This window comes from Aedes albopictus, chromosome 2 (assembly GCF_035046485.1).
Source record: "Aedes albopictus strain Foshan chromosome 2, AalbF5, whole genome shotgun sequence".
NCBI classification, from domain to species: domain Eukaryota; kingdom Metazoa; phylum Arthropoda; class Insecta; order Diptera; family Culicidae; genus Aedes; species Aedes albopictus.
In genome coordinates this window covers 14,684,553-14,709,548 of record NC_085137.1, presented here as the reverse complement: position 1 = coordinate 14,709,548, position 24,996 = coordinate 14,684,553, and the positions used below count along the sequence as shown (strand labels likewise).

General features: G+C 38.9%; 1 protein-coding gene across 1 annotated transcript in view; it reads left to right on the top strand.

Moving 5' to 3' along the window:
* Positions 1 to 24,996, top strand: part of LOC109429739 (uncharacterized) — a 50,852-nt gene that overhangs the window by 14,431 nt on the left and 11,425 nt on the right. The window lies entirely within an intron of this gene.

Here is a 24,996-nt window from a genome sequence, read left to right as displayed (position 1 = left end):
AATGCCGTATCCCGTATCTGACGTACAATTTTGTCTAGTTTTTGGCTATATAGGTCACTGTTTGCGCATTTTTGCGCTAAGCGCGAAATTTTTTTTTTCTATTATGTCACAATGGAGCCGCATGGTTGTGGAGGAAGTGATATTGTTTGAAGTTTATATTTATTCTTAACATAATTCAAATTGACATCAGAATACTAACAATTAAATGTAAACCTCATTCTAGAAAGAGACCTCCACTAAGTCAAGTGGTCATAAGGGGAGGGGGAGGGGGTGTTTGAAAACTGGATGGCCACAGCTCTAACATTTTTTTTTTTTAATTTATTTTATTTTATTTATTTTTTATTTTATTTTTTGACAGAAACACACAAGAAGGTGCGTGATGACTAAGAATGATTAAGCCTTTATTCACTTAGACGCTACCTACATCCCGCATTATTAAAGACCACCAAATATAACTAACTCTTTGATCTTTAAAAATAAAGACGAAAAACTATCGTGAAAAAAATGTAACAATAACTACAAAGCATTCTTCATTGGTTTTCATAAACTGATCGTTTTTTCGATTCCTCTTAATAGTTAGAATTGCTCAAAAAGCTTAGAAGCAATCTCATAAAGAACTTCTATCGTAGTTTCAATATATAGTGACACAAATTCGTTGACACCTGCGCGCTTCTTTTCTACACACACATCGTTACAGTTTATAGCAGTAGTCATCTATAAAATATGAAAGGAATACACTGAACGGCGTAAAACACTACGTTAAATATCTTTCTGCGTAAACGTCGCGATCACCAAGGCAATCTTTAATTATTTTTCTCGTTTTTTTTTTATTTTTTTTTTCAAAAGCTTGAAGTTTTATTGTATGTATGCTATTCATGCATTTTCTTAGAAAACATTTCTACTGAACGAAACACAGAGTAATATAGATTTTGAAAATATTTGCTGGAGCTCTACTGTTTATAAATAATATTACCTATCTCTTATGATCGTTTATCAACAACTCCCTTCAATATTGCGAATACGTATTTCCATTTCTGTATATAGGTATAAGGTTATTTTGGTTGCTTCGTCAAGTGATAACGGAGATCAATGTACATTACAACATGTAAAACTTAAACTCGGACGAGCATATATGAAATCGTTGAAACGAGATTTATAAAAAGCAGTTCAAATTTTTTGCAGTTCACTATATGAGACTATCTACACCCATTTTAAATCGTTAATTTACCTCCGTGTACCCACCGTAAAACTTCACGTGGTCTATAGAGGGTCCCTGAGAATAGACCACGTCTTTTCAGCCAACATTGTGTGTATCTGAATTGATCCATTGACAGAAAACATAGGTAATCGAATTTTTTTAATGATTAATGTAGTTTTAAAGATTTTGGACCACCCTAACAGCACAAAATACACAGTTATAGGTAATTTCAATGCCAATACATGATATAGGAACCCTCAAATAGAAAGGTTGATCAAAATCTACGTTCAAAAAACGCATCGTGTTAGCTTATTACCGATAACTTTTTACATGCCTCCCATAATCAGCAGATTTCAAAATTTTGAACCACCCTAATATAGTAAAATCAAAATATAAAAATAGTTCCATATCAGAAATAGGTTTAGGGCACTAAAATCATCATAACCTATGAATTTTAGCCATTTCGTTTAACATTTGAGGTTTTGTCCAACACCTCCACAATGTAGTTGAATTTTTCTGCGTTCACTTTCAAGTATCTCACAGCGGAGCTGAAAATGAATGTCAAAAGCATTCAGTTCAGCAGAAATTCATTTAATTGAATGAGATTTTTTCAACCCTGGTATAGAATACATCCCATGGAAACTTTTCACAACTTAAGTACGATACAGTATGTAGATATCGTAACCCAAATTTCAAAGTTTATTGGAGGCAGGGTCGTGCAATTTCGAAAGGAAAACATGACGTACGACAGCTGTAGCAAATCGTTTCCCATACGAACGGACTGCTGTGATGCTTCTTCTCTCACCCAGCAACACACTCGTTCATTGCTGCTACAGAAACAAGTGTGTATGAAACATGGAATGATACACTTGGATTTTCGTTTCATTTATGAGTCATTGAAATACTTCAAAATGCTAAAAACACTATTTAAACCGCATTTTCCAATAGTGGTGCACGCCAATAGAATGATAATTATTGACCTCGCAGTACCAAATCGGAGTTCGCCAGTTGCACTAGCGAAGCGAAGTTTTCAGCGAACTTTCTGTCATTCCTCATCCGACCCGACATGCATCCCTGATGTTTACGTTTTCAGTCCGACGCCGTGTCGACAACCACGACTTTATCCCACCTGGGCGTCTGTCAGTGCGAGCGCGCCAAATTTGCGTGAGTGAGCATGTGGTGTTGGTGATTAAGGTGAAACGGTATGCTAGCCGCTGTGAATAAGTCAAATTGTTTTGGTAATGTCGATCTGATTTTTTTTCGAAAACGCAAACTGAAAAGCATTAATTTACTAAAAACAGTAAGCGCACAGGTACAAGAAGTTAGCAAGTCTGGAATTTTGTGTGAAATTGGTTTTTGTTTTCACAACGGAAAAATGTTTCTGAGTACCATGGTGAGTTCGTCTCATCTCACCTTAAGTTCGCTAGTAATGCAGTGAATTTTGAGCGATGCTCATTCTTCGGTTTTCTTCCAAATCCACAATATGTTTTATGAAAGAGGATAACAACTTCGACCACTTAAATCCAATTAATCGGCGCCCGTAACCATTGAGAGACTAGCGCGCACCAGTGAGACACTAATGCTCTGCCGGGTGAAGCACAAGCAATGTGACCGGGTGGGAGACTACCGAGTGCTATGATGAGCGGAAAAGTTTTTGCAAACGAAACGAGTGATTAGAAAAATGTATGAAACGGTTGAAGTGACTCATTCAAATGTTGCATGAAAGTGTATCATTGAAACGAAATTGTACGCCCCTGATTGGAGGCCATTTGTATTTCACGGGATGTCCAACTACCACAATATCAAGTTTCTCATAGAATTGTGAGATCTAATGGACATCAACGTGACTAAATTCTTTGAACAGAGTGACACAAACGATGGTAGATGTTTTAGATCTTAAGAAAATGAATTCCAGAGTAGTTTGGAAGACCTGGATCACCCAATTTTTTGAGTACCGTAGACTCTGATCTGTGATCATTCATCGTGTAAACTTTGGTTGAGAATGTTAGATTTGTGTCACAAATTTCGGAGTACTTTGTAGGCCTTAGAACAACTCTGGGATCAAAACTTCAACAGACTATGATGAGTAGTGATACATTGCATGTCTAGGATCAGTGAAAACTATTGATGATAATTGATAAGCAAAACGATGAAATTTGAGCAAAAACATGTAGAATTTATAAACAAAAATACACAAAAGCCACGTATTTTGGGCTGCCCGCAAAAGGGGGGAGGGTACAAAGGGGGGTCCATGCATTTCTTAGCACAACTATTCCCCTTGACTAAAAATAAATCCGGGGTAAAATGTTTTAAAATGTTTGTTTCATGCGGAGTGCGAGAGTAAGTCTCGGCTTCATATAAATAACTCGCTCGCACTTGTAGGTAGTGGGCACAAATAGGAGTGTGTTGTGGATTGGCATCTAAGCCGAAAAGAGAGATGAGTTTGTGAAATAGGAGTGTTCACGGTGCGGCTTCGGAGTCAGTTTGGCTTTCTATTCCGCAGAACCATTACCTGTTCTGTGGCTTAGTTGGTTAAAGCGCCGGTCTAGCGAATAGTCGTGGGTTCGAATCCCACCAGAACGCGATTTTTTTCACAAATTTCATCTCTCAATTTGCCAATTAGCAACATTTCGTGCCTTCTAATTACAAGTTTTTCCAGTATGTTCCTGAAATGCCTTCAAGATCCCCATGAAACCCGCTCGGACCCCATGTAACGTACCTTAGAGGCACTGAAACCCCCGATAACTTCTCCGTAACGCTTCCACAAAGCCTCTGAATCCCGCCGGAATTGCTCTGAAACTTCTTAAAGGCCTCTGAAATCCACCTTAAACCCTCTCGGGTTACATGCAACGCACCTCAGAGGCTCCGAAATCCCAGAAACTCCTCAGTAGCACTTCCGTAACGCCTTTGAATCTAGCAGAAAATGCCCTGAAACTTCCTGATATGCTTACAAAATCCCCCTTGAATTCCCTCGGACCCCATGTAACGCGCTTCAGAGGCTCCGAAACCCCCCGAGAACTCCTTCGTAACGCTTCCGTATTGCCTCTAAATCTCACCAAAAATGCGGAGAAACTTCCTGAAATGCCAACAAAATCCCTCTAAAAACCCCTCGGCCCCATGTAACACACCTGAAAGACTCCGAAACCCCTTAAAACTCCTCCGTAACGCCTCAAAATCCTGCCGAAATGCTCTAAAACTTCCTGAAATGTCTCTAAGATCCCCGTCAAACCCCCTCGGATCCCATGTAACGCACCTCAGAGGCTCTAAAACCCCCGTAAACGCCTCCGTAACGCTTCCATAACACCTCTAAATCGCACCGAAGATGCTCTGAAAACTTCCTGAAATGCCTAAAATCCCCATAAAACCGCCCTCGACCCCATGTAACGCATCTGAGAACCTCCGAAACCCCCGTAAACGCCTGTGTAACGCCTCTGACTCCCTCCAAAAATGCTCTGAATCTTCCTGAAATGCATCTAAAATCCCCCTAAAACCTCCTCGGACCCTATGTAACGCACACGAGACCTTCGGAAACCGCCGAAAACGTAACTATAACGCATACAAAAGCCGTCGAAAGTCCTCTGAAACTCTCTGCAACGCTTTCGAAAATCCTCCTTAAATCTCCTGGTACCCCGCTGAAACCCTTTGGAACCCCCTGAAACGCCCCTGTAATCCTCCTTTGCTCACCCTTACGAACACCAGGCCCCCTTAATATTGATATTGGTAAAAAAATAGATAGAATTAACACTAGTTCGAAAACAGTACGGCCGAAGAAATATGTTGCTCATAATCAGGCGTACTACTGGGCTGAACTTTTTCGCTCCAGTGACGCACTTCATATCCATTACCCCCCAACACTCTCATTTCACTCTGGAGGCGAGAGGTTTTCCGTCCAGCCCATGATTCGAAAGAGAATAAAGTGCGACAATTTACACCGCTTTTAACACGTATTTGCAACATTCTATTGCATTTAATTTCGATGCGGAACCGACCGGTACACCGGAATCGTGTGAGAAAAAGTCCGCGTGACGAACGATTTGATAGGAGACACCTAGACGCAATTGAACTCAGCGCATGAGCTTCAACAGATATCGAGTGCAATCGATTTCAAAAAATGTCGTGAACAGAAAGTGTTCAGCTCAAAGGTTTTGTCTTTGCGTTACAACATTCTGCATTTTCGAAGAAGTTTGACGAAACTTCACTTTTACTACTTTTATAATGATGATGAACTTGAGCTTGTTAGGGGAATATCTGTAAGTAAAAAGAAAATCGTGTAAAGTAATGTTCCTTTGAATTCCACTATGAATTTGCATCCTTTGACAGATACGTATTTCGACCTCAAAGACGACTTTACAGTTGAGGTCGAAATACGTATCTGTCAAAGGATGCAAATTTATAGTGGAATTCAAAGGAACAGTAGCTAACACGATTTCCTTTTGACTTACTTTTATTTTTTATTTTTTTTTAATCGTGATTCCAGATCTGTCATTTTTCACAAACCATATCGCCAAAAGCACCGAAATTCCCAATTATTTACAACTTTTTTCTATAAATCCAAATCACCTTCCTACGACTTAGAATCCTACATCACTGAGATTGTTCCTCATAAAAAAACAGGCATCAGGAAACAAGCTCATTTCCTGTCCGGCGTTTTATGGGCACTGCCACCTTTTGCCGAGCCTAATTTTACGGCACTAAGCGGACTGCATTAAAACGCACCATCAGCAGGTAAGCATTACGAACGGCAAAAGCTTCAGTGTGATGCACTTCTATTCCTTTAAACTGACCGAAGAAGCGGCTTACGAACACATCGTTTTCAGCGAAGAGCCAGCGTGCAAGTGTGGACCATGCTATTCAGCGATAGCATAGCAGGAGCTTTGAATAATATTTACAAACGTCATTCGATCGTTTACCGTATTATTAGTTTGTTTTAAAGTAAGATGCCTCTAGGCAGTGCTTTCCAGACTGGGCTCGCTCGGTATGCGTCTGCGTCCTCTGGTACATGGGTTCTCAATTTGTTTAGATGCTTCTATATGCAAAGCGGAGGAAATATAGAAAACAATAGTGTAATGCATTTTTAGATTTGACTTGTCTACTAGTTGGACATATCAACTGCACCGAAAGCCCATGGTTTCCCAAACTGTGGGTCGCGACCCCCCAGAGGGGTCACCTGCCTTCATCCGGGGGGTCGCAAAGGACAGTTAAATATTTTACTGTAACAGACAACAAATGAGGGAATTTCTATGGTGGGTCGCGAATAGTACGTCTGCTGACAAAAAAGGGTCACGCACCTGAAAGTTTGGGAACCTATGCTCTAGCCTGCACTAACCGAGACGAAGAACTGGAATTAAAACCATCGCTTGCGCTCGGTAGCATATTATGCGTGCAGCTTCGCAGGGTCCATTTATACGATGTGCCAAGATTACGATCCTTTGGTTTCCTCTGTCTTTGTGTATTGACTAGCTGGGTACGGATCGCTTCCGACCAGTGCGGAGTAGAGAGGACCCCAAGCAAGGGGAGGTGGCGCAAAGAGAAATCACTACTGTTCTGCATTTTAATAAGTTTTGCTGTGGCGTTGCATCCTACTTGCTGTTTCCAATTTGCGTCTCGAGCCATTTTTCAAGAACTTCCAACCGAGAGTGGGTAGGAGCGGTGGCTGACGACGACGACGACGACGACAACGAAGGGCCTCAGCTTCCTCGGGGCTATGGCTTTTTCGCTGAATTTAGATGCCCACAGGAAATGTTTAAATTATTCATAAATGTTTCGCAAAACGATTTCCTTTCGTTCGGGTTGTTTTACTGGTATTTTATTCTCACTTTTACCCGATTGGGGTAATTATGATTTTTGCGAGAGAAGAAGACGAGTCCGAGTGAAGTCCTTATGGTGCTTGTCATGTGGCAACCGTGTCCTGTCCGTGGATGGAGTTCGTCCTGGTCGTGCAAAAACAATTTCTCGACCGGTCGAGTGCGAGCTGACTCCCCATTGAACTGACGGAGGATGGATGGACACACGTAACTGATTTTCTGCGCGGCTGCTGGCTTCTGGCTCCAGATGAGGGTAATTGCAGCCTTTGGAATGCCCTTTTTTACAGCAGTTGCGTTTTTACAGGAAATTATGCTTGTGTTTCCTCGTTTTTTGGACTAATAAAGGATTCGGCGTGCTACCGATCTGCTGATTGCTCAGGCTAACTGTGCACAAAGATGACAGGGCTCAAACGTGGCACGGTTCATGAATGGAAACTTTCGATTGCGGTTGCAGTTTAGTACGTTTGGTGCTGCCAGAGGCGTTATTCGAATGTCTTCTGATTCGCGCTGTATATTTATTAGGTAAAAACATAAGTTTATTGCTTTTAAACTTCATATTTCGAATCAATATGACATCCCATTTTTATCTTTACTCACCATTTCCAGTGATAACTTCTAAAATTCAGAATGGGACGTTATTGAGAGATTCGTAGCGAAACAACGTTAGAAAAGGAAAATAAGAAGTCTAGTATAGAAAGAATACTGCACATAGAGCACATAACTAAGGTGATTTAATTAATTTAGAATAGTTGAATTGTGTTTACTAGAAGTTAGCAAGTAAGTTCTATTTTATTAATTAATTAAGCTAATCAAAGTCATGACCTATCGCAGCGAGCACATAGAACATGGTTTCCCAAACTGTGGGTCACGACCTTCATCCAGGAGGTCGTGAGGGACAGTCGAATATATTACTATAACAGACAACATATGAGAGAATTTCTATGGTGGGTCGCAAAAAATTCGTCTGCTAGCCAAAGGGGGTCGCGCAACTGAAAGTTTGGCAACCTAGGACATAGAAGATCCGGCAATCGCAAATGCCGATACCAGTGGATGCTTGCTGAACTGGATGATAGGGCTTAGATGGTGGACTCACAGAAAATATGTAAGATTATGGTAATGCAACGTATTGGAATTGAATAATTTATAAAAAACCCTTTTGTAGCTTTAGCTTATCCACCAATCTGGGACACTAGAATTTGCTGAAAGAATTTCAATCCACGGTCACTAGCCCTACCCGTCAGCAACATAGCGTACGTTTTCAAAAAAATAAACAGAGTGTCTCTCCAATAAAAAAAAAACTAAATTATTTATTATTACAAATAAATACATACGGCTTGTGCTTCGTCTTAAAAAGTACCTAAATTATCAGTCCAAAGCTCTTTCAAAAGTTCCACCAAGAATCGGAAAATGTCAGTATTCATTTTCTCTTAACTAGGGTATTGGTTCCTTTATTAAGCATGTGGCTCCCATTTTCATCCTAAGAAAAACAAAGGGTTGAAGCGCTGTTTGTTTTCTTGTACCGACTTTTCGAACCCTCTAAACAGAATACCCTCTTCGAATGAGTGTAATCAGTTTCGTACCTTTTAATTCCGCCCTATGTTGCTTATCCTTTGACAAATACGTGTATTTCGACTACCACTTGTAATCTTCCTCAGTGTCAGTTATCTCCATCAGAGTGGATAGCAACATAGGGCGGAATTAAAAGGTACGAAACTGATTACACTCATTCGAAGCTGTTTGTTTTGTTTCTTATTTTTGTAGAACGGAATCAATCGGTGCCGTAATCGCTTATTTTCGAATGGGATGAATGGGAGCGTGAGATTACTAATGGCACACACACCCTACTTGCTTCTAGAGCATCAATTCAACAAAAGGTTGGAAAACCGGAGAATCAATACTTGAATATTTTGAAAGGGACACTGAAGAGCAATGGAGAATTCATTGCGAGAACAGTCGTGATTGAACGAGCAAAAACATGAGGAGCCACAGCCACAGCCGCAGCCGAGCTCTCGACGCATACTAATTAGACACCAGCAAAACAAAATGCCTGGTGGTTAGGTATGCGGAGTGCGAGAGTAATGCCGTTTTTCTTTATGATCCAGTTCCAACCTGGGTTGGAACTGGATCAGATCACAGTTTCAACCCCAACCCGACTTCGGTTTCGCTTGTACTAAAGTTTGTTTGACGTTGTTTGTTTACATATTTTCCGCCAATCCAGTTCCACCCCAGGTTGAAAAAGAAAAACGGCATAAGTTTCGGCTTCAGAAAAATAATTCGCTCTCACTTGTAGTTTGTGGGCACAAACAGGAGTGCGTTGTGGATTGGCATCTAAGCCAAAAGAGAGATAAGTTTGTGAAATAGGAGTGTTCACGGTGCGGCTTTGGAGTCAGTTTGGCTTTCTATTCCACAGAATCATTAATTGCTCTGTGGCTTAGTTGGTTAAAGGGCCAGTCTAGCGAATACGGAGTCCTGAGTTCGAATCCCTTCAGAACGCGACTTTTTTCACTTCTCAATTTGTAATTTTTTGTGCCACAAGTTTTTCCAGTACGCAAGGGTGTCCCTGAGAAAATCATCGGCCTCATTGAAGCACAGTACAGGGCATTTTCGTGCAGAGCACTGCACAACGATACCTTGTCCGATCCCATCCGGGTCGTTGCTGGAGTGAGGCAAGGATGTATACCCACCCAAGTAACACACTTGTCACAGAAGAGTCACGGCAGCGCAGTAGTCACTGTGACTTACTTCCAGCAAGTAAGTATTTATTTGTTAGAAGTAAGTCACAGTGACTTTTGCGCAACAAAACCCTGTGCCACCGTGACTCTTCTGTGACAAGTGTGTTACTTGGGTACTATCACCACTACTGTTCCTCATCGTAATCGACGAGATCCTGGTAGGTGCGATTGATCGTGAACCAAATCGAGAATTTTAGAGGTAGCCCAGTACCACGGAGCACCTAAATGACTTCGAATGACTGTCTCCATCTATCGACATCGCTTACGATCTCACCAAGCACATTGACTGGGAGAAGTACGCAGAAGCCATTATGACGGTGAGCAATCGGTAGAAGTGCTTCCACCGCGGGAAGAGTTTCGGTTTCTATCCGAGCTGATCAACAGTAGCGCGCTTCAGGCAGAACGTCGACTGTGCCAGGTCCGTCGGTTCACAGGAAACCCCCCAATCCGAGGTGGGATAGTGAGTGTACAGAAATCTATCGCGAGAAATCCGCGGTGTTCAAAGAGTTTTGGAAACGCGGTTCGGTCGAAAACTTTAAGCGTTACGCTTCCCTTGAAAGCAAGTTCAAGAACTTAATCAAGGCGAAGAAAAGCAGTTACTGGCGTCGGTTCGTCGAGGGTTTGTCGCGCGAGACTTCGATGAGAACTCTTTGGAACGTCGGAAGAAGAATGCGTAACGCGTCGTCGGTTAACGAGGATCGAGAAAGCACTCCTCGATGGATCCTCAAGTTCGCAAAAAAAGTTTGTCCAGATTCCGTACCCGTGGAGCGAATAATTCGTGATGTTTCTAAAGATAGGCACGACATGGATAGGCTGTTTTTAATGGTTGAATTCTCACTTGCTCTTCTTTCATGTAACAATTCCGCTCCAGGAATGGATCGAATCATGTTCAACTTACCTAAAAACCTCCCCGACGTCGCTAAAAGGCGCTTGTTGAACTTGTTCAATCAGTTCCTGGATAACAACATCGTCCCGGATGATTGGAGACAAGTGAGGGTGATAGCTGTTCAAAAACCAGGGAAGCCCGCGTCGGATCATAACTCGTACCGTCCAATCGCGATGTTGTCTTGCCTACGGAAGTTGTTGGAGAAGATGATTCTCTTTCGACTGGACAAAGGGGTTGAATCGAGGGGCATATTGTCAGATACACAGTTTGGTTTCCGCAGAGGCAAAGGAACGAACGACTGCCTTGCGTTACTTTGTTCAGAAATTCAACTTGCCTTTGTTCAAAAGCAGCAAATGTGCTCAGTGTTTTTGGATATTAAGGGGGCTTTTGATTCAGTTTTTGTCGATGTTCTTTCCGACAAACTACACGAAAGCGGCCTTTCACCAATTCTGAACAACTTTTTGTATAATTTTCTGTTTGAGAAGCAGATGAGTTTTGCTCATGGCGACTTCAGTTTCACGAATTAGCCACATGGGACTCCCCAGGGTTCATGTCACAGCTCCCTTCTTTACAACTTTTATGTTAGAGACATGGATGATTGCCTCATGGAAAATTGCACGTTAAGACAGCTTGCGGATGACTGTGTTGTTTCTGTAACGGGATCAATAGAAGTCGATCTGCAAGGACCACTACAGGATACTTTGGACAATTTGTCTACTTGGGCTCTCAAGCTGGGTATCGAATTCTCTCCGGAGAAAACAGAGATGGTTGTCTTTTCTAAAAAACACAAACCGGCTAAGTTTCCGCTTGTTCTGATGGGTAAGACAATCACTCATAGCATGTCTTCACAATATCTTGGCGTCTGGTTCAACTCCAAATGGACCTGGGGGAAGCACATTGTGTATCTGATACATAACCCAGTCAACACACGATCGCATATGATGTTGGATAGGATGCAAAAGTGGAGGCGATATACGCACACTTTACACGCGGTTAAATGGAAGAAGGTACGCATATGGCCTCTACTTTAGCATCTTATTCAACGTCATATATGACTTTGTGTTAGCTGGGAAGTACCAAAAGCCTCTCTGATCAGGCTGTACCAAACAACCATTCTGTCGATTTTAGAATACGGTAGTTTTTGTTTTCAATCCGCGACGGAAACACACTTTCTGAAGCTTCAACGGGTTCAGTACCGTTGCCTTCGGATCGTGTTAGGTTACATGAACTCGATTCACACAATGAGTTTAGAGGTACTTGCTGGAGTACAGCCTCTGACAGACCACTTTGCTGAGTTGTCGTTCCGGTTCCTCATCCAGTGCGAGGTTGTGAATCCATTGGTCATAGACAATTTCTGGTACAGTGGAGCGGACCTGGTGTGATGGTTAGAACACTTGACTATCACGCCGAGGACCTGGGATCGAATCCCACTCCCGACAAACTCGTAAAATGTGAGTTCTTCCTTCGGAAGGGAAGTAAAGCGTGGGTCTCGAGATGAACAACTAACCAAGGGCTAAAAATCTCGTTAATACAGACAAAAAAAAAAAAAAAAAAAAAAACCGGTACAGTGACCCCACACCGTTGAATCACCTTAATTTTGTACACTATTTATGAATCACCATGTTGATCAAATGGAGTGATCCATAAACTGTGGTCATTTTTGCCGATTCATAAATTGTGGGGTCACTGTACATGACGCTGGAGGTGAGCCCATCTGTAGTTAATACCAAAAGATGTTGAATAAGATGTTAAAGTGAAGGCGATATGCGTACATTTTACATGCGCCTTAATGGAGCCATGCAGGCATATGGCCTCCACATTATCATCTTATGCAAGATCATATACAATTACTGGTTGTCTGGGAACTTCTCCGACTTCGACAGCTCCTCTGTGGATTTTGATCTCTCTATGAAGGATGAGATCACCGGTATTCCGGAATCTTTTCGTTCCGTAGGTATTCCACAGATTTTTCCAAGTAAGTTCGGGCATGTTAGCGGGGACAGACAGTTCTTCACAGATGAATCGATGATTCGACTGGATTCGATGTCTACAACGAATTTCATAGCGCCACCTTCATGCTTCAAAAGCCCTGCTCTGTATACGTAGCTGAGCTAGCGGCTATACACTACATTTTAGAGAACATTCGCACTCTTTCACCTGAGCACTACTTCATTTTTACCGACAGTCTAAGTTCTCTGGAGGCTGTTCGGTCAATGAAACTGATGAAGCACTCAGCGTACTTCCTGAATGGAATACGCCAGGTCTTGAGTGCTTTGTCCAAACGCTCATACACCATCACCATAGCTTGGGTTCCTTCACATTGCTCGATTCCTGGCAATGAGAAAGCGGACTCACTGGCTAAGGTTGACGCAAGCGAAGGCGATATTTACGAGCGTCAAATCGCCTTCGACGATTTTTTTGCATTGGCCCGTCAGGAGACCTTGATCAGCTGGCAACACAAATGGAGAGATGGAGAGATGGGTAGATGGTTGCACTCCATCATTCCACTGGTGTCGAAGAAGCCATGGTTCAAAGGGTTGGATTTAGGCCGCGAATTCATTCGTGTAATGTGCCGGCTGATGTCCAACCACTATTAGTTAAACGCACATCTCTTCCGTATTGGGCTCTCAGAAAGCAATCTCTGTGTCTGCGGCAAGACTTACCAAGATATCGAACATGTTGTGTGGGAATGCGATGAGCATCGTGAGGTCAGATCTGAGCTGCAGCATGCATGAAATTCTCCGGATTCGAAGAAATAAACAGAAACCCGTTAGAGAAGTGTTGGCAGGCCTTGATTTTGAATACATGAATCTCATATATCAGTTTTTGAAACGTGTTTATGTCAGAGTTTGATGTAGTACGTTTCTTGTTGTCGTTGTCTTTTGTTTCATTTTTTGATGGCAGAACATCAAAAACAACATCTATATATATAAAAATGCAGTGGCATACGTGGGACCGCGCATAACTTGCGAACGGATGGTCCGATTCGGGTCGTCTGAGTTTCTTTCTGTTAGTTTTCACCCAAGGAAGGTTTATGAGAAATAAAACATGGGAAAATTGAGAGTTTTCGAAAATCTGGTTTTCATACATTTGGAACGGGGACTTGGGCGCTTGACTAGGGACTTCAAACGTCAAAAAACGCAGTAGGCAAGACAAAGTTTGCCGGGTACAGCTAGTTATTTATAAGAATATACAATACATTTTAAATATCAACTTTAAAATCCAAAAACAGTGTGGAATACTGAAAACACAGGTCTGCAATATGTATTGTCAGTCAGGTGTTAGTTGGATTGCTTTCAGGGGCCCTAAATATCATCACCTAAAACCTCCCTGAGATCTTCAAAAAATGCGCTGCATCTGGCTGTACTACCCAAACTAAACATCCACCACACCCATCACGAACCATCGCCGAAACATCGCAAACAACAGATCGATTAGGGAGGCCATTCTTCGCGATCATCGGCTCCTGTAGGCCAATTGTCCGAAGTCGAATCCAATTTCATTGAGATGATTTCCTGCATGCTACCGTGTGTGGATCATCCTACTACGAACGTGTCCGAGCGGAACTGGGACGCATTCTCGGAGTCACGCACGTCCGTCAGGGCTGCTCCGTTCGGTGCCAGATGAGTGAGGCTTCTGGCTCTCCTCCAGAGGATCGCTGCGCGCTGGCTTGGCCCTCGCTCGCAGTCCGTTCACGTGTAGAGGTATAGATGGTATTTTAATTATAATTGTAATATAATTTAAAGCGGACAACGAAAAAAGTGCTCGCGGCTGACCAGCAGACCGGTCGTCGGATGGTTGCGGTCAGCAGATTTTCGGGAGATCTTCAAGTTTTGGATCGTCAATGGGCTGCGGAGGGGTGGTTCGGGCATATCCAGAGATTAACCCATATGCGCACACGGTACTCATTCATTGAGGAGTTTTTTCGGCGTTTGGCTGCTCGAGGGGACCGGGTCGAGGTTTTGCACATTTTTTTCCGTCGTTTTTTCGTTGCTTTTGTTCAAAGCCCTCGGGGATGAACAACACGGCAACTAAGGTAGCTCAACGGCAGCGGCTTCGGGGTCAGCACTGTTCAACAGCCGTTGTCGCTAGTCGTCGTCATCATCATCGCGATGGTTGTTTCCGAAAGAGGTAGTTATAATGATATAAAAATGAGCAGTTGCGAGTGAAATATATTTCGGGATTATAGCACGAAAAGTCATTTGGAAAACATTGTAATGAGCAGCCGTTGTTTATGGAAAGTTTGTGGCCGTTCGTTTGCGGATGAAAGTGCCAGGGGCTGATATTTCAGTGCTGGATTATAACCTACCATGAGTGCCACATATAGCCACCATTCATGCTTATGGTTGAAGTTGAAATTAGCTGGGTGGTGATTATGGATTAAAATGGTGATGACTGTACTGATGCGCAAAATTTGTTTCTTCTGTTTTCAAAATAAGGCGGAACGTAAATGATTGAACGTTAAACATTTTGACGCATTGGTTGAACAAGGTTCTTCTATAAACCGTTATGTCCAAAATACGATGAAAAATAGTCACTAGGCAAAGAAAACTTTCATATAATTATTAAGGAAACGCTCATAGGACACAAAATTGGGAAGCAAATTTTGTCCCAGATAAGTCACCGTAAAATATTTAGAAAGTAGAACTAACTTAGGTTAAAACATACAGAAATAAATATATGAAAAAAGTGAAATAAGTAAAAAATTTCCAAAAAATACTTGTTTGAGAAGTAGTTCAGTAATTGTACAATGAATTCGTTCAGAACAAAAAGCCGGGCTTGGTGGTCTAGGGCTAACGCTTCTGATTCGTATGCAGAAGGTCCTGGGTTCTCAATCCCTGGCCCGTTCCATTCTTCCTACTTTGTATCTTCCTATTTACTTTCTCGCTCCTCTCTAAATATACAATTTATGTACATTCAGATGATCATCCACAACCTTTGCTAGAACCAGAAATGTTTTGAAAAAAAATCCGTTTCGCTTACTTCCAACTTTTATTGCACAGCATCTATCAGATAACGTCTATAAGTTATACAATCGTGCGAACTGTGCCGAACATCTTCAGAAATACACAATTCTATCACCTTACGCCTGACATCCACGCAGCAATGTGTGAACCCTCCGCCTCACTCACACATTGAAGATGCCTGTTAGTCCCCGGCAGATATCTCATTGGTTTCTTGTGTGAGTGTAGCTAGTCTGGCGACACTGGAGTAGCATCTTCGGGCGGTCAATGAAGCTCAAGCTCAAGCTCAATGAATTCGTTTAGAACAATGCCCGTGTTATTTATTGAAGGGCGAACACGAAATTATTGCAACACCTTTAATTGTCTTTAAAATTTAATGTATTCATCGGATAAAAACCAGAATTGCAGGGCAGTTTTGTACATATACAGGGTGTTAGGTTCCTGAGTGCAAACTTTTTAAAGGGTGATAGAGGACCATAAATGGTGAAAAAAATTGTTCTACGCATATGGTCAAATCTCGACCGTTACGTAGTTATTGAACTCCCCATGTTTTTGACTCTTATTGCCTTAACTGGCTATAACTTTAAAATGGTCAAACTTATCGCATTTTTTTACCCTTATTCGAAAGATTATTGAATTTTCTATCAAATGGCATCTTTCAACCGATTGGTTTAGTTAAATAACTAAGTTTTCTAGAGCAAATAGCTTAAAAGTTGGGTGTTTTAATTTATTTTGTCAATTATCTTTGAAAAATGCGTAATGATTTAAAATTCTTTCTTTGGCAAAGTTGTGGCCCCTGTTTCACTCTACAATTCGTTCTTTGACATCAAACTTCTATCTCTTATCGATTTCTTGCAATTTTGATTTAAACGTCGCATTTCAGATCATAAATTTGAAATCGTCATGGTAAGCACCTTTTTGCGCACTGTGCCGCACATTTAAATCAAAATTGCAAGAAAATGGTAAGAGTTAGAAGTTTGGCGTCAAAGAACGAATTGTAGAATGGAATAGGGGCCACGACTTTGCCAAAGAAAGAATTTTAATTTATTACGCATTTTTCAAAGATAATTGACATAAACAAATTAAAACACGATATTTTTAGCTATTTTGCTCTAGAAAACTTAGTTATTTAACTAAACCAATTGATTCAAAGATGCCATTTGATAGAAAATTCAATAATCTTTCAAATAAGGGTAAAAAATTTGCGATAAGTTTGACCATTTTAAAGTTATTGCCAGTTAAGGCAATAAGAGTAAAAAACATGAGGAGTTCAATAACTACGTAACGGTTGGGATTTGACCATATGCGTAGAACAATTTTTTTTCACCATTTATGGTCCTCTATCACCCTTTAAAAAGTTTGCACTCATGAACCTAACACCCTGTATTTACCTCAGTTTACATATACTGGAACAGTAATTGGGGATAAAATTTTGTATGTTAAAATTTTTGACACTTTCGTTTAACGCAATCCATAAGATCTTGAAAATTTTGATATTCTGCAGCTTCTTAATATTTTTCGTTTTTTTTTTCTTTTCCCCGCTTCTTGTGCTTTAAGTCAACCAATCTTTGGACTTTTTTTCCACTTTTCAGACGGATGAATTGCAATCTTGAAGCGTATTTTGTTTCAAACCAAAATGGTATAGCTCTGGATCTTGCTTGGAGTGTAAAACATTTTTACACTCATTTTCTCTTTAATCACTTCCATTTTTACCGCAACAAACCACACGGCAATTTACAGGATATAAACAATATACTTCTAATAGTAACTGTACAAAATTTGATCAATTTTTGTCCACCGGGAAAAAGTTACAGCAATTTGTAAGTGTTGCAATAATTTCGTGTTCGCCCTTTATACAAAAAAAATTAAATAAGATATGTTACCCTTTTCTGGCGTATACCAGATTTGCAGGTATTCTTGGAACAAACTGAAAAAAACTGGAAAAAGCTTGTAGTTTAAGGCACAACATGTTGCTAATTGACAAATTGACAAATAGATAAAAAGGGGCTTAGTTAGTTTAAGAATCAAGAGAATCAAGAGAATACGTAGTCGTGGTGATTTTTTTTTCAAAATTTTCATCCCTCAATTTGTTAACCAATCAACATTCTGTATCATCTTCCTACTTGAATATCCAATAATTAACTAAAAATAATTTCTTCAAAATAAGAAAAATTCACCTTTGTAATTTCTGGAACTGTTTTGAACACCACAAGGGTCAGGGAAATTTGTATTGACCATATTTTTTGAATGAGAAAAAGTCGCCAATAAGATTTTTAAACCGTTTTCCTTCGAAGCCGAAGCGAAAAAAACCTTGCAGATTGACAATGGAAGTAAATTTCTTTTCTTTAAGAAATTGCGTTTTTTTTTCCAGAGATCTTTTCAGTGATGCCTTTAAAAAATTCTTCAGTGATAATTTCAGATACTATCGCACAGGTTTTTCTAAAATTTCTGTGTCCAGCAATTTCCTCAGGAGTTGACTCATTCTATCAAAAAAAATCACAATTCCTTCAGAAATTAAAGATTTTTTAAGAAATATCACAAGGGCATTCTTTTAGGAAATTCAGCATTGATTAATTCCGTTTTTCCTTCAAAAAATCCTTTTGAAATTCCTTCAGAAATTTCCTCCAGGACTTCCAGGAATTTTCAAAAAAACTCTCCCAAGGTTTCATTTGGAAATTGCCTTCAGAGATTCTTGTCACAACTCTTTTAGAACATCTGGCGATCATTGCTTTAGAAACCAATCCACGAGTTTTTGTACACTCCCGATCAAAAGTTTGGAGTCACCCCCTCAAAAACATGTAATTTTTTGGGCCCATATCTTCGCCAATTTGCGTCCGATTTCAAAACCCTAGGTCTCATTTAAAAGATAAAAAGTCAAAGAAACTTTGAACATGATTTAAAAGAAACTTTTTCAAAAAAAAATTGTATGTAAACTTAACCCAAAGTTGCCAAATTTTCTAAAAAATGAATATAAACTTACGGCAGTGTCGCTGGAAATTGGGTCGACCAAATTTTAAGATTAGAGCGGTAATATAACTCATTTTCTATTAGCTTTCAACTGCTTTTTACAGAACTTAGCTAATAAATTTAGAAAAAAAGTTATTAAGTAAATTAACTCTTCATGTCATCGACCAAAAGTTTGGGGTCACCCCTCAATATGATGTATCAGCCAAATGTTTGGGGTCACTTTCGTAAAACATGGAGAAGAGATTTATGATATCTTCGTCATCTATAGTTAAATTTTATTGTTTTTTGGCTCATTTCAAAGATAATAAATTTAATTTACGTTATTGTTATACTTGTGTTCAAAAACAACAATCACATCGTTGTTTACTATTTGGAAAAGAATATTGAAAAAACGTTATTATGATGTTATTTCAATGTATTTCATTCGATTCAAGTAGTATTCGACAAACATGTTGTTGTGATGTTCAACCGATGTTATTTAAACGTAATTTTAATATTCTGGATTCTTTCCTATCAGGACCGACAGATTACAGTGCCTGCTAAAAAGTTTCACACTTATATACAAATATTAGTCGTTTGTTCATGTACAGATTCCTATCCAAAAATTTTTATCTGACTTTAGTACAGTGATTGAAAAAAGCATTCCAAAACTTCCAGACGGTGCTGTCTCAAGTAGCCACCATGTTGCATGTCTGAATTTTTTCCACAAAAATCAGAGAGATAATCAAAACCTCCCTTCTTATTATCGATGTGATGGAAAGCGAATGAATGCATGAGAGGTGAATGTATTTATTTCACCATACATTTTGAATGGCACATGAAATTAAGTCATAGTGACCGAACATCGAGGTGATAAATTACAAATGAAATGTAAGGCTTGTATATTATTTTCAGCCATTACTAAATAGCACATAATAGGTGTCACAATTATTTGCTGTGTTCATTTGATAAATCGTGATGTTTCTGCTACCAAGTTTTTACGATGTTACTGAGAACATATTCGATACTTAATGTTATGTTATAAGAATGTATTGAAAAACATCTTTTGTAACATCATAATAGTTATTTATGTAACGAGTTGCAAAAAGTTGATTTTTTCAGCACGAGTCGTACATTTATCCAACGAGGCTTGCCGAGTTGGATAAATCCGAAGAGTGCTGAAAAAATCGAGTTTTGCAACGAGTTTCATACAAAATTTTATGCAATGAATTTTTCATAATGCAACCCATTTGAGTTGCATAATGTTCATAATGCAACTCAAATGAGTTGCATTATGAACATTATACAACTATTTTTCATTATGCAACTCATTTCAGTTGCATAATGAATCAGTTCGGAAAAAATGGCTATTATGATACCAAAATGAGTTATATAAAATATAAATTATGATACTGAATTGCATAAAGATATTTTATAAGCCGCCATTTTTTGCGCTTTTTCGGTGATATAAGTGTTCGAAAATAAGTTTTCCATGTTTAGAACAAAACATTGACGTTTGAATGAGGCATGTATTATATGCATTATTACAACAAGTTGTGTTTCTTGGGTAATATCTTATGAAACTTCAATATTTTTACTTTTATTTTTAATTTCCAAAGTTTTGACAATTTTCGTTAAGTTTCAGAAATATTTATTTGTACTTTTTTATGATTCAGCTTAATTTTCAATTTTATCAATGTTATTCAAAATAAATACTTCCAGAACCTGCTCGAAGTTCGTTCCACAACTATTACTGTCAATGTCCCAAAATTCATGCTGTTTTTTTTTATTTTTAGTTTTTTACGTGTATTTTAACATAATGCTAATTCTACACTTAGAATTCATGCTGTCCCAAACGTTTCGGGACGGCATTTTTAATAACATCACTATCGCAAAACAATTATGCTACAATTAGTATGTCGAGTTAGGGTCTCCAGTTAGCCTAGTGGTTAAGGCTATGGATCGCCAATCCAGAGACGACGGGTTCGATTCCCGTTCCAGTCGGAAAAATTTTCTCGACTCCCTATCATTGTACTTGCCTCACAATATACAAATTCATGCAATGGCAGACAAAGAAAGCCCTTCAATTAATAATTGTGGAAGTGCTCAAAGAACACTAAGTTGAAGCGAGGCATGCTAAGTCCCAGTGGGGACGTCGAGCCATAAAGAAGAAGTAGTATGTCGAGTTCGTGCATTATTCTCAAAGCCTCATTTTGTGTTGTGTCAACAATTCATTTTTAGATCTATTTTTATTGAAATTTGACAAACCACGTTATTTTACAAATTTGCAAAATACATTGCAATCGAGCAGAAATTTAAAATTTTTTTTAGGTTCTCGAAAACTTCGAGCCATTTTTCTTTCAAAAAATAGGCATTTTAAGAAACTAGTTATTATGGGAAATATTACATATTATAATGAATTCTTGATCATTCCTTATATTACATGTTTTTGATTTTGCATGTAACAGTTTCAATTTGCAATGGTCTCAATAAACTTTTGTCATTCCGTAATTCCTTTAGATTTTTTTCCAAGGTTTTTCTCTTAAAAAATCCTTTTTTTAAATTTCTTTAGAGAATCTTTCTGAAATTTTCCCCAATGATTCCTCCAGAAATTCACGCAGGAATTTCTTCATGATTTTTTTATAAAAATTCTCCTAGGTTGCATTTTGAATTTCTTCAGCGACATCCTTTAAAATTCTCCCAGTAATTCCTTCAAAAATACCAATGAAATTTCTCATAAAATTCTTTAAGAATATCTTACAAAGATCACATACGGAGTTCCTCCATTGATTCCATCGGAATTTTTTGTAGGGGTTCTTATAGAAACTTCTCGAGGGATTCTTTTGGAAAATCTTTCATGAGTAGCTTGCAAAATCCCTCTAACAACCTCAACTCTTAAGATATTTTTTCAGCTTTTCTTCTGGAAATTCTTCTAGAAATTTCATCAAAGTTTCTTCAAAGATTTCTTTAAAAATCTTTCAGTGATTCCATCAGAAATCTGTTCAGCGATTTCTCAAAATGTCTTCAAAGGATTTTAGAAAAAATCTTTCGTGGACACTAAGAAATTTATTTTGAAATTCTTGTAGAAAATCTTCCAGTAATTCCAATATAAAATCTTCAATGGTCTCCTATTGAAGTTCTTCCTGAATTTTCTTTAAAATTTCTTCCAAAGATTCGATAACAAAACCCTTCTAAGGACTTCTAGTCGTTTTTTTTTTAAATTGCTGCATGACAATTGACTTACATATGGATTCTTTCCTCTCCTCTAGGAATCATTCATGAATTGCTTGAACTTCTTCAGTATTTCGCTAGAAAACATTCCATGGACTTCTTTTTAGAAATCCCTCCGGAAATTGGCTAGGAGACTTTTTCACAGATTGCTTCAAAAATTCATGTTTTCAGAATTCCTTCAGATATCTCCAAAGCTACCTTAATGAATCTCCAAGAATTCTTTTGTAAAACTTCCAAAATTTATGATGCGTTACTTTACGTACAACCTGGAATTCTTTCATAAAATCTTCTGATAATTGTTTTGAAAAAATCTGCTAGTGATTTCTCAAGAATATCTTACCAGGATATGTACCTTCTAAATTTTCCTTAGGGCTTCTCTGATTTTGGGACCGAAGGGTCATATCTCTCTCTCTCTTCTTGGCGTAACGTCCTCATTGGGACAAAGCCTGCTTCTCAGCTTAGTGTTCTATGAGCACTTCCACAGTTATTAACTGAGAGCTTCCTCTGCCAATGACCATTTTGCATGCGTATATCGTGTGGCAGGCACGAAGATACTCTATGCCCAAGGAAGTCAAGGAAATTTCCTTTACGAAAAGATCCTGGACCGACCGGGAATCGAACCCGTCACCCTCAGCATGCGAACCGAAGGGTCATATATGACTCCAGTGATGAAGCCGAATATTATAAACGGTAACGTTTCCATAAGGTTTTACGGTTTATTCAAAACTTCTTCAAAGTATTATTTTTTTTAATGAGCAATAGTCAACACATTTCCTTGGGAGCGTACCAGTATGAGAAATTCGGAAAATTTGAGTAACCAGCTCTGATTTTACTATGACAGTACTGATTATAATTAAAAAGGAGTTCAAACTAAAGACTCGAGCATTAGAAGTCCATTTCAGAGCCAAACTTATAGTAACACTAGCTGTACCCGGCAAACTTTGTCTTGCCTACTGCGTTTTTTAACGTTTCAAGTTCAAGCCCCCCCGTGCAAAACGTATAAAAAAATGATTTCCAAAAACTCTCTATTTCTCAATGTTTTTTGGCTCATAAACCTTCCTTGGGTGAAAACTAACATAACAAAACAAAGACGACTTGGATTGGACGTTCCGTTCGTGAGTTATGCGCGGTCCCACGTATGCCACTGCATTTTTATATATATAGATAGATAGATGACGATGTCCAAACAGGGGTGATCAAAAACTCAATGTTTAAGCTGCATATGTGCATAGAGTCTTGCACCATTTGGGCAGGTGTACTTATTTTGGACACTTGCGGCTATAACTAAGCCAATTTCATACCAATTGATTTAAATTTTTGTATAGGGTCAGATCAAATATAATAAAAATCTTTGGTTAGATACTGCACATGCACATATCGCACCGTGTGCCAAAAATTGAGTTATCAAATATAAAATTGAGTTAGTTGTAGCGGCAAGGTACATCTGCCCAAATGGTATAACACCCTATCTCCCTAGCTATCGATAAAACACTACAGCTGCAGAGTGCACTACAATGGTTTCGTAGACTACAATCAAAATGCAGTATGTATTTACTGAATTAGTAAACCCAAACGAATATGGGAGGAATTGACTTGGGGGAACATGGTTCAAAATGGACTGAAGGAGCAAATTAACCCAACACCCAACAAACTTATTCTTGAAAGTGATCTTACTTCGGTTGAACAGTGTCAAGATATGTTCACAAAATGAGTCCCTCTAAAAGCTTGATAAGTGAACCCATGGGAATTGCGTTGTTTTTTTTTTTTAAGTAAATAGATAACTCACGGATATTCTTGCTTGCACGTAAGGTTTCCTGGCCATTTTGTTATCAACCATGTCAATCTAATCAGACCGAGAAACGCATGGAGGCGCTTGGTTAATGATACCTACAGGGGATAGACAAAATGATCGGGACAGGCAAAATTTTCACTTTTCAAAAAATGTTCAATTAGCTGTAACTTTTCGAAAAGTGCATCAAATATTCTCAAATTTTTACTGTAAGTTCTTCAACTAGTTGTGTATCAGTGGACAAAATTTGGAAAAGTTCGGACAATTCTTCACGAAGTTATAAAGATTTTTGAAAATGGGTAAAATTATCCGATAGCCAACTTTGAGCCGTTAAATCTCCGGATTCAATTAACCGAATGTAATGAAATTTTGATCATTAATGACTTATATAATGAGCTATGAAAAACCATTGACTTAACTTAATATTCTTAACGCGGAAGAAAGTTATAACGATTAGATTATTTTTCTGATAAAATACCAAATTATCCAAAACATCAACATCGTTTCAAAATTCAAGATGCAAGTTATAGTTCATTTAGTTTCCCTCTAATTGACTTATATATAAAGGCGTTTTGAAGGAAAGTAATAACATAGTCGCCAATAAATTGAAAAAGTAATGGGATGCACATTAAAAATAGACCAATTTGCTAAAAAACCGTGAAAAAAATAAAATCGCTATAACTTTTTCGCTTGTTAAAAATTTCAAGGTAAGTAAAATGTTTTCCAGAGTTTATTATATAAGTCATGAATGGTCAAAATTTCATTGCAATCGGTTCATTGAATCCGGAGGTACATCAGCTCAAAGTTGGCTATCGGATAATTTTATCTTGTTCAAACATCATTATAACTTCGTGAAGAATTGTCCGATCTTTTCCAAATTTTGTCCACTAATACACAACTAGTTAAAGAACTTACAGTAAAAATTTGAGAATATTCGATGCACTTTTCGAAAAGTTACAGCTAGTTGAACATTTTTTGGAAAGTGAAAATTTTGCCTGTCCCGATCATTTTGTCTAGCCCCTGTATGTCACATATCAAGTAACATCTTTCCCAGCTCACCAATATTTTTCAAAACTCTTGAAATCACCAAAAAGCATTAAAAATGAATAAGTTTTAAAAATGTGTCCATTGTCATATCAAGATGGCTGTTTAATGGCTGTGAAAATTTCAGATAAAATTGGCATCTTAGCTCACCTAACCCTACACTTACTTTCGTCATTCATCGAAACTGTCGAATCCCATCATCCTGCACTTCCGAGGCCATGCCGTCGTCCACCGAAAGAAGCATGCGCGGAAGGTAGGTAAACGCCACACCAACACGCTGATGCACAGCATAAAACAAAAAGTTGTTTTTAACTGCATGACTTGGCATTTGCTTCTTTCTTTTAACCATTGCGTGCCATACCAGTTCCCATACTGGTACCAAACAGACATTCCATAAACTAC